The 11,168-nt window shown below is 32.7% G+C and overlaps 1 pseudogene; it reads left to right on the top strand.

The window, feature by feature from the left end:
• The first annotated feature begins 1,763 nt into the window (after positions 1-1,763).
• LOC134268907 (uncharacterized) lies at positions 1,764-9,692 on the top strand (annotated as a pseudogene).
• Positions 9,693-11,168: the final 1,476 nt, after the last annotated feature.

The raw sequence follows: 11,168 nt of genomic DNA, 5'->3' as shown, positions 1-11,168 counted from the left end.
CTAGAGATATCGTGTGGAAACGAAAGTGTTTTAACAGACAGAATTTGCTTATTTATGACCTTGACCTTTGACCTTTTGACCCCAAAATCAATAGGGGTCTTCTTTAGTCTATAGGGAGTTGCTATGCTAAATTTCATTGCAAAAGCTCAAAGGGTTCTCGAGATATCGTGTGGAAACGAAAGCGTTACAGACAGACAGAAAGACGGACGGACGGACAAACCCAAATTAATATCCCCCACTTTTCAAGCGGGGGACAAAAAACGGAGTTATTTGGTTGTTAGGCTGTGATTTAAAAAAAAACTCTAGTGATTATGAATAATACGTATAATGTACGTTCAAAATGAACAATTTTAAGCGATAGTTTGTGTATGTAAAATTTTAAAATATCTGGGGGGGGTTTTAAATCACATTTTGGTTTTTTTTTTATTTCTTAATTATTTGTTTTGTTTATTTCAAAAAAAAAAATTAAGTACAGAGTTGCATATAAACAAGTATTAATGTTTAAGGAAAATATACACCTTTTTACATGATATAAACTTAGAGGTAAAGACTATTCTTAATAAGATATCTGTCTTCCTTTTTTTACTTTTCCTTCCTTTAAGTCACAGTATGACAATGAAACAGGAAATGACGCACGTGTTCTATATGTTAGACGTTTGAATGGCCATAAGAATTTTGTTGATGAAATTTGATGAAATTTGTCAGGATATACACCTTTTTCCGGTAATGGGTTATAAACTTCTCAACACTAATTTTTTTTAACATTATAACGTTCCTTCATATGAATCTATCTTGTATCCCAGCAAAAAAGGAAATAAGGTATGAACAACTCAAAAATAATTCTGTCTATTTTCTTTGTGTTTCTTCACTAGATAACCTACCTTTTTGATTTAACAAAAAATTACGAGGGTTGTCACAGAAAAACGCTCACTTTTTGAATATTTCAAATACTATTCAATCAAAACTAATAATTTTTTGCATGTTGTTGGAAAATGAGAATTTTGCTATTTTGACAAAATATTACAGGCCCTAAAAATTAAATTCATCACGTTTACCATTAGCGTTTTATTGAACACGGCTTTTTCTAGTAATATGAAAATTTTGTGTTGAATTCTGTAGTATCTTCTCACAATCTTTCAAAATTTTCATTTCAAAAAAGTCATTGTGAAACAGAAGAAAAAATCAAATATTACCATAACCTGAATGCGCTCTTTATTTAATTCGCCCGCGTGGCGCAGTGGTTAGAGCGTCTGCTCTAGAGTCGCGAAGTAAGGAGTCGATCCTTACGGTGCGGTTTCGAATCACACTGTGGGACGTGGAAACCGGTTCTTCGGATGAGACCTTATAAATCGAGGTCTCGTGTCGCAGATGGTGCTGGCACGAAAAGACCCCTCCCTGCTCAATGGCCCTCAGTGCCGAATATAAGACGAAATTTGTAGCTCACCATCGGCAAGTGTTGGTGTCTCCATATGAGTAAAAAAGTCTCGAGAGGGACGTTAAACAGCATACAATTAATCAATATATAAATGCTATTAGATGCTTCGGAAAAACAGTGAATTCTGCGCCCACAAATTCTACACAGTCAACATTTTTTGAATATCAGATGTCGCCAAGCAAAGTTTACTGTAACTACTTCATTATGTCACTTGGATGCGTGGTTTCATAATTCGAAGCAAATATCTCAAGATGAATCAGTTTCGGCTTATTTACAGATTTACATACATGTATATACACGTTTCTATCACATATATAATTTTTATAAGGAATACTGATGGGAGGAGTTTTTCTTCCAAACCGATAACAGATTCGCAAGAGACAACCGAAAAAGATGCCAGAACACACAACTATATCGTAGGTCTTCTAAACAGAGACGTTGACAATGATTCTGACGAACCAGGTAAGCTTTTTATTCTCAGTTTATATGTTGTTACCCATGCAATCTGATTAAAATAAAGATCTCTACATAGCGCAAAGCGCATTTGCACTATTAGAGATCTGTATTTTAATCAGATTGTTACTTATGACGTTTTCTCCCAAAAACGACTTTGTTCCTAATTAGAAACATCAGAAGAGGATTTTCCAATATCTTTGGACCTTAGAGATTTTGAGGACCCGTTTCCTTTTGAAAATCTTGTGTTTGAGGGAGGCGGAGCTAAAGGTGTGGCTTATCCGGGGGCTATCCAGGTATAAACATTTAGTGCATTAATATATATCATAAAATGATTCGTTTTACATAGATAAAAATTATGAACAAGCTTTTCAATAACAATTTCCAGAGCAAAAGATTTTTGAAAAAATGATAATTGAAATCCGCAGTATCGGAACAATGAAACACATGTATATGGAGTGTAATAAATCAGAATAAGTAAAGTGGACTGAAATGGTTTTGAATCACCCAATTAAATCATTTTGTGTGCACCCAATCAGAGTTGACATTTTAGCCAACCAAATGTTAAGAATTATTAACCAATTAGCACTTTAACGAACAGAGGCAAAATGGTATAAATTCAGGGATCAATCCAGCTTCGTTTACTGTTGGTGTAACTCTTTGTAGGGGTTAGGTGACTTAGGGAGGTACTTCGGCTGTGTCGGGAAACAACAAAATTGTTAATTAGACCACTCAGCCCAGGGACCTAGTTCCCTAGTGTCTTTGTGACTAGCTATGGTGTCTCGGTGACTTTAACTTGTGTCTAACAAAAATAGTCCTGTTAGTAGCTATGGTGTCTTGGTAACTTAGATTGTGTTTGTGTTTGTGTTTCTTAGTGTATACCTGTGACTTTATGATTTTTAGGGTGTGTTTTAGGTAGTTGCAGACTGTGTCGAAAAACAACCGGACTGTTAGTCAAACCACTTAGTCTGCAGCTACAGGGATATTGTAAAAGGTTGGATCATTGGTTTGATAAGTTATTAGTGATTCTTTTGTTATAGTTCGTTATTGTTTAGTTTGACAATCATTATTCAGATAGAACCAAGGAAAAGTATATATAGTAAATTTCATTTTTTTTTAGTGCCATTGAAGCTATTGAAGTTTGTTTTGATTTTATATTGTAAACGTGATTCTTAGGAAGAAAACCTAAGCGAACCCAATTGATAATCATTTGTACATTGTAAAAACGTTACAGGAGATAACGAGCTCAAAAATCTATTAAACAATAGCAATCAGGAACAGAATAAACACGAACCTCCTAAACATCAGAGATGAGATCAGGTGCCATGGAGGAGTGAGCATCCCCTGTCAACCAGTCACACCCGCTGTTAGCTCCGGGTCATGATCTGGAAATGACAGGAAAATCCGATGATATTTTAGTGTGTAAATAACGGTCTAACAATTAGTATAAAACACGTCTTATATCATCTGACTAACATGTTTTAAATATACATTTATGACATATAAAAATTATTACGTTTATATTAAAGTCAAAAAACCAACACCTTTGCAATACAATACATCAATATTAATTAACACACCCACACACACACAAAAAAAAAAAAAAACGAAAGCAGAAAGGATATTTGAAAATGTTTGAAATGAAAATAAGTCTCGTTCATTTATATTGTTTTCATTTGCAGCTATTCCATGAAGAAAAGAATAATTCTAGTATCGAGCAATAAAATTACACTCATTTAAACAGGTAGGATTTTGCAAGAGGATGGTTCAAAATGAGCAATTGCTTTGATTTCAGGCCTTGGAAGAACTAGGGCTGATAAAGCAAATTAAACGCTTTGCTGGAACAAGTGTTGGTTCAATGACTGCTTGCATGGTAGCCCTTGGTTACAATTCCACGAAAATAAAAGAAGTTTTGGAGAAAGATTTCAGAACGTTCTATGGTATGTATCATCACAAGAAATATGAGATTCGTTCAATAATTAATGCAAAAGCTCATAATTTTTTTAAAGCACAAAAATGGTTTCTTTATATACATGTATCTAACCCTTCATAATACCTTAGGATATACTCTTGAGAAGTGAAATAGATGAGGCATATTTAACAAAAGACTACTCAGAAATACGGACCAGACCTCCTTTTTATCTAAACATCGTATAATTTAATCTTGAACAATGGAATATGTGGAGATAACGAACAGTATTCGAACTCAAAAATCAAATAAACATTACAAAACAGGAGCGGAGCAAACACGGACCTCCTAAACATCAGAGGTGGGATCAGGTGTCATGGAGGAGTGAGCATCCCCTGCCGAACTGCCACACCCGCCCTGTGTTCCTTGTCATGATCAGGAAATAATGGAAAAAATTTAGGGACAAATCAGTGTACATAATGGTCTAACAATCAATATGAAATTATTATTCTGTTAATAAAATAGCTTGTTTCATAGGATTACATTGGATAAGGTAAACATGTACATTTGTAAATTGAAATTGGAGCTCTTTATTATATTAAGAAATATGCTAAAACAACATTACCTAATGATTTTTTTAAAGATTAGAAATACTTGCATTTCTATCATTGTCACAACCTTTCACTAAAATAAGATATTAAATTTTGTTTACATCAGACTAACCTTAATAATAACATGAATAACTATAACTATATATCTTTTTTATTTTTAGATGCAAGATTAGGACGATTAAGTCTTATACCAAATATGTTGTTCCATCTGGGATGGCAGCCAATGAACACATTATTTGAATTTTTTGGAGATCTTGTTGCGGAAAAGCTTGGGAATAAAGATGCTACCTTTAAAGATGTCAGTTCTCAACATATTAATGAAAACACCTGATGTGATTTGATAGTACATGCATCTTACCTTTGTTCTTTTAAAATTAATATCATTTACTCTTTGTAAGACATGAATTGACATTTGGCCTAGAACCATATGCAGAGATTTTTTGGGATTAATTTTACGATCTTTTGGAATCCAGATCATGTTTTGTAATTCAAATTCAATTTAAAAGTGGCAAATTATTTATAAGATAATTTTCCTTTGAAGAGAAAAAAATCAGCTTAGATTTCCACTTGTACATTATTTTGCTTTGATTAATGTATTTTGTTAAACTAGTGGTAAAGTATAGTTTTTGATTTACTCATTTTATAAAGAATTTTCTACAGTTGTACACAAAAACTGGAAGGAGCTTTGTATCGTGGTAATGAATGTAAACAATATGGAGGAAGAGTACTTCCACCTTAAAACAACTCCCAATGTTCCTCTCAGAATGGCTATGCGCATGTCAGCCAGCTTGCCAGGTCAGAAACACTTCGTTTCCATAAAGACCTAGGGTTCAGAATTTTAACTTTCATAGGCGAACAATTTGTAGTCACAAAATTTAGCTTTAACTAATTATATTATTAAATATGGCTGATATAATCTTTGTATGTGGATCTATTGTAGGATTGATGCAACCCGTTCAATATGTAATATCCGGCCAAAAAAATCTCTATATAGACGGAGGAGTTCTGGTTACATTCCCATTTCGTGTTTTGATGGTATGAGTGAATTTCATTTTACAAATAACTTCAAATTAAAGCATATGATATTGAGATTTCAGCTCATTTGAAATGAAACTAAAAAATGAGTAACATCTCCTTGCAAATAAATTGCTAGAATGTATTTTTCAAAATATTATTAATTTATAGTTAACTTTAATATTTGTACAATAATAATGTTGGTGTGTAATTAAAAAGATATTACGGCATTTCTAACATGAAACAGAGAGAGAGAGAGAATTTTTGTTTTGATCTTTAATTTATGATATATTATATATTCTATACAAGGGTGGTGGTTATCAATGAAGAAAGAAGATACATTTTTCAAAAGGTTACAACCTATGGAGAAAGTTCATTATATTATGGATAAAAGACAGAGGTTTGCTCGGGATGAATTGACAGCCTCAAAAACTTTGGGTTTTGTATTGGTGAGATTTTATATCACACAGCTTTTCTGTCACAGAGGTTCTTAGGAAGATCTTTAAAGATTTATTTTTTCTATTTATTTCAATGTAAAACTTGGATTCCCTATTGTGACCCTGCTCCACCCCTGGGGTCATAATTTGAACAATCCAGAATCTACACGACATCAGAATGTTTCCATATAAGTTCATCTTTTCTGGTCCAGTGGTTCTTGAGAAGATTTTTCAAGTTTTTTTTTTATTAGTATATATTTCAATGTAAAACTTGGATCCGCTATTGTGGCCCCGCTCTACCCCTGGTGTCATAATTTGAACAATTTAGAATCTACTAGTATACAAGGTTAACCCTAGGATGCTTGCACACAAGTTTCAGCTTCTTTGACCCGGTTTTTCTTGAGGAGAAGATATTTAAAGTTTTTTCTATATATTTCAATGTAAAAGTTGAATTCCCTATTTTGGCCCCGCCCTATCCCCAGGGGTCATAATTTAAATTATTTAGAATTTACTCAACCCCAGGATGCTTTCACGTAAGTTTCAGCTTTTCAGGCCCAGTGGTTCTTGAGAAAAAAAAATTTTAATGACCCCACCTATTTTTGTCTTTTCTTGATTATCACATCTTGGAACGAGACTTGGGCCGATAAGCATTTCTACAACTTAAACTTCTCTTTACCCAAGGATGCTTTGTATTTAGTTTGATAAAAATTAGCAAAGTGGTTCTTTAGAAGAAATTGAAAATGTGAAAAGTTTACAGACAACGGGTCATCAGGAAAGCTCACTTGAGGTTTTAGCTCAAATGAGCTAAAATCTACATCAAAAAAATAAGATATATACATGTATAAAATTCATGATATACATGTACAAGATCCAATGACTCAAGAAAAAAAACGAAAAATAGAGCATGAAAGTATTTCTTATTCTATAAAGATTTTATAATCCACTTTCAGTATTTTTTAAAAATTAAAATAAGATTTTAATTACGACTTTCAGTATAGTGATAATGAACAGCAGAGCTTCAGAGACGTGTACGAGAGTAGAGAAAACAGACGAGTAGTGTACCCCGATACAAAAATGGGCAGGTATATATCTAGCTGCAATAATGTAGCCCTCTCCCTTTTTTTTTTTATTTTATTTTTTTTTTTTTTTGGGAGAGGGCTACAACTCCTTAGGATCTTCCTGATGGTGCAGCTGCGGGTGTGATTCGCTCCCGCACGGATTTCGGCTCAAATTATCAGTTAATGGCTATTTTATTAACATTTCTTACCTTGACTCCAAATAAGTAGTCATCCAAGACATAAATCACTGCAAAAATGTACAGAACGATCCCTATATCGCTTATTTTTCATGTATGTCAACATCACAACTCGAATTTATCCGCCATGTTTACTGACCTTGGTAGATTGTATTTTGGGACAGCCAATGAGCATTTAGGTTCTATAGGAGCAGATTTTTTAAAATTCCCTTTCTTTAAGCATAAATATCGCTGCTTGCATAAAAATAACATTTAAACTGGTTTTATATACCTATGTTTTTGGTATGAAATTCAGCACAATCATTTATAAACACCGATAATTGCTTTATTCAGTTGTTCTAAATTTCAAGCGAAAGTCTCATTACGTCACGCGTGAACTGTCATGGCTGCTGAAGTAAACTACCAGGAAACTTGCAGAGTTATTTTACAAGTTTTTCGCATTTAACGGGATATGTTGTTGACAGTGAATAAAAATTTCGTCTTATTAGAAGTAAGTTGAATGTAAAAATAATTTATTTTGCCTGCAGTCGCTCCTATTAAAAAAAAATATTTGCACCATTACGAAGATGCGATGGAATTGTAGCCCTCTCCAGAAAACATCATATTAAAAAAAAATCGGAGAGGGCTACATTATTGCAGCTAGTATATATCATTTTTATCTCAGAGTTTACTAATGTAAAATTTCAATAGTCTTTACTTTCAAAATGTGGACTCAATTGTCTGAATTTTTTGTTAACAGACAAGCTGCACAAAGAATGAAAAAGAAATGAAGCTGAGAAAAGAACACGTGCTTGTAAAAGACGCCATTAATAAATTTTTAGAGGTGAAAGTATATTTTCTTAATTTTTTAAATCCATCAATCTGCATGATTTTTTAAGGCGTTATCTTTCATTTATTTAATTTTTGGCTTTGTGGAAAGAAATTTTAAAATATAAAAGAAATAATTCGTAATCTTTACAGAGAATATGATGGTAAATAACTATATACTACTATTTCTTAAGCTTTCATCGAAATTTGACGAGAACAGCGATGAGACTATAAGTAAGGATGAGCTGGCAGCTATCTTAAATGACGTAAGCAATTTAAAGCCTCTCCATAATCTCTTTCTAATCTCCCAAAATATTACCCGGTTACTGTATATAAAAAACACAGAGATACTAATGTATGAAAATTTTGTTACAGTTAAAAAAATCTGTAACAGTAGTTTATCATAACATTTTTTTATGAGTTGGACTGAAAAACATTGTGTAAGATATACGAGTTTCTCAATTTCTCACTTGCAAATGTCTGATAGTTAAAGAAAATAATCCTCCACTTTTTTTTAGATCTAGAGACTAAATACCTCTCAATTTCTGTATCAATATTGTAGATATTAGATTTAATAAATGAATGAGCTGGTTTTAGGAGAACTAGAAGTATTTAAGTATGAAATATATGGAGATCACGAACAGTATTCAAACTCCAAAGTCCATTAAACAATACAAAACAGGAGCAGAACATACAAACACGCACCTCCAAAACATCGGAGGTGGGATCAAGTGCCATGTAGCAGTGAACATTCCCTGCCGACTAGTACTGGTCACACTATGAACTATGGTAACTATGATTAACTATAGTAAATTTTTGCTGGAGTGTCTTTACAGATTTTGTTAGAAATATAATAAAGTGAATATTTCTTTTCATGTCACTCATTCTTTACTTACAAAAGGATTAAAATAAGGTACACTTTATGAGATTATTACTGAAGCTACATGTTTGTGTTTCATAGAAAAGTTTCACTGAAAGTGAAAAAGAACACCTTTTTGGAAAAGGTGTCACTGTGGAGGATGTTCTTAATCGCTTGGATAAAGATGGAAATGGCAAGGTATGCCTTTGGTCCATTTTTGGCAAAATCATTATTTTTCAAGGCGATGTCCACACATATCATCCTCAACTTTTAATGCATTTTAGTTGAATTTTCGTGAAGTCGTCATGTTCATTGAGGAAAATGGATTTTCAATAGTAAATTGCAGCCACGGGTTTAAAAGAGAGGAAGTGACGACATTGCTGAATCTTGTTCAGGCAATTTATACAGGACTATCTTGTAACGTCACGCAAGTGGGAATCAGTGTAAGTATTTTTTGAGTGCTTACAGAATTCTGCAAAGAAATATCTATATGGTAAGACTGCAACTCTCAATCATTTACACAGTTTGGGCTTATTTAAAATTGATTTTACAAAAAATTACTGTTGTCAAAACCTTTATGATATTTTTAATATTTACTATCTTGGCTAACGATTTTGTATTCCGTCAGTCAGCAGATGTGTCTAGAACAGTTGGCATCAATACTCATTATGTAGGGACAACGGTCTTTGACTACGAAAAGGAAGATGTGGACTTTCTTAACAAGGTAAAGGCGTCCTAATCCTTTCTGAATCATTAAAATCGAGACATGATAAGCTAAAAGCACCAGACTCGTATGTAAAATTTTTTTTAGGAATCCTATAGATCTACCATGACATTCTTGAAACATTTTGCTGAAACAAAGATGAAGTCTCGGAGGAAAAAGAAGAACAGTAAAATGCATTTACCTGTGTATTACATTGTCTTTTAAAAATAAAATATTTTGGAAGCGGACTTAATTCTTTTTAAATTATTTTTTTAACATGTTCAACAACATTTATAAAATTGTAATTGATTTAAGAAGTTTGACATTATTTCTGCTCTGTCTGTCCTCCATAATTAAAATGTGACCATCCCATTCTTTTCTTTTCTCGTTGTATGTTTATTGTTTTACCTTGTACATATGTATAAGACTTTCATTTATGCTCTTGTAAATGTATCATATATTTATTTTTTTTCATCGTATTTATATACTATACCTCATGTAGCTATTATTGAAATAAATGAACTTGAACTTGCAAATACATGTTCAAAACTTTTCATTGCACTTTAAAGTACTAATATGTACAGTATTTATTATCATAATAGCCCAATGTGTGTTTCATATGAAACAAAATTGATTCTGGAGAGGAGTTTTCCAGTAATGAAAGTTGAAAGAAAGAAATTAAAAATACTTATCATGTACAATATACTATGCCTTTTAAGTGGCGAATATTTACAAATACAAACGAAGATACACTATTATCATAGATCATACACCGGTGAAGGGTTTGAAATTTTGAAGGCCAGGGTTTGAACCGAACACCTTCCAATCATGGAACAAGCGCACTACCGAAATTTCTTTTTCTATACTTTAATTTGAAATGATTGGTTCATGACAAGGAGCACACAGCGGGGGGGACCGGTCAGAAGTGGATGTTCACTCCTACATGGTACCTGATCCCACCTCTGATGTTTTGGATGTTTGCTCTGCTTCAATTTTGTATTGTTTAATGGACTTTTGAGCTTGAATACTTATCGTTATCTCCATATATTTCATGGCAAAAAATATTTTCCCTCCAATTCTTAAACAACTTTCATTCGCGACGGCTTTATTTTGCGGTTTACTGGGGGATAAACTACTTCGCGACGATTAGTTTTCGCGATCAAGCCTTTATTGAATCTGTTGTTGATAGAAAGAGTGACGTTAAGGACCGGTTGCGACAGAAATATTCGCGATGATGAGGCTCTCACGGACCTCGTGAAAATTCTGCACGCAATAAAAGTTGGTTTAGGGTAAGTCAATGTTTGCCTATGATATTGATTAAAATCTTGACCTAAAAGTGATTTTTCGTTTGACTTCCTCTTGAACACTTTTCTATCTTCGTTAAAAAAAATGATATAATATTTCCTGAAAAGAAAATTGAATTTATTCTTTATATATTAAACTAAAAAAAATTAAGTTTGAAATCAATTGTTTATCAAAGAACAACACTTTCCATTTTTATTATGTTTTTTCTTTAGTTTTCATGAGTCACTTTCAATGCCAATGTCTTTGTCAAATACCTGTTGATAGCTAATATGAAAATAAAAAAGAATGGAAAATTGTCACTGAATCAATACTTCATCAAATTATATAATATGGTTTGGATCCAATACCTTAGATAAATGTATTCCAAACGTTTAATATTT

Source organism: Saccostrea cucullata, unplaced genomic scaffold, assembly GCF_032062105.1.
Source record: "Saccostrea cucullata isolate Sc308-1 unplaced genomic scaffold, CSIRO_AGI_Scuc_v1 ctg18905, whole genome shotgun sequence".
In the NCBI taxonomy this organism is placed as follows: Eukaryota; Metazoa; Mollusca; class Bivalvia; order Ostreida; family Ostreidae; genus Saccostrea; species Saccostrea cuccullata.
The sequence above is the reverse complement of the archived record's forward strand: the minus strand, read 5'-3'. Positions and strand labels throughout refer to the sequence as shown.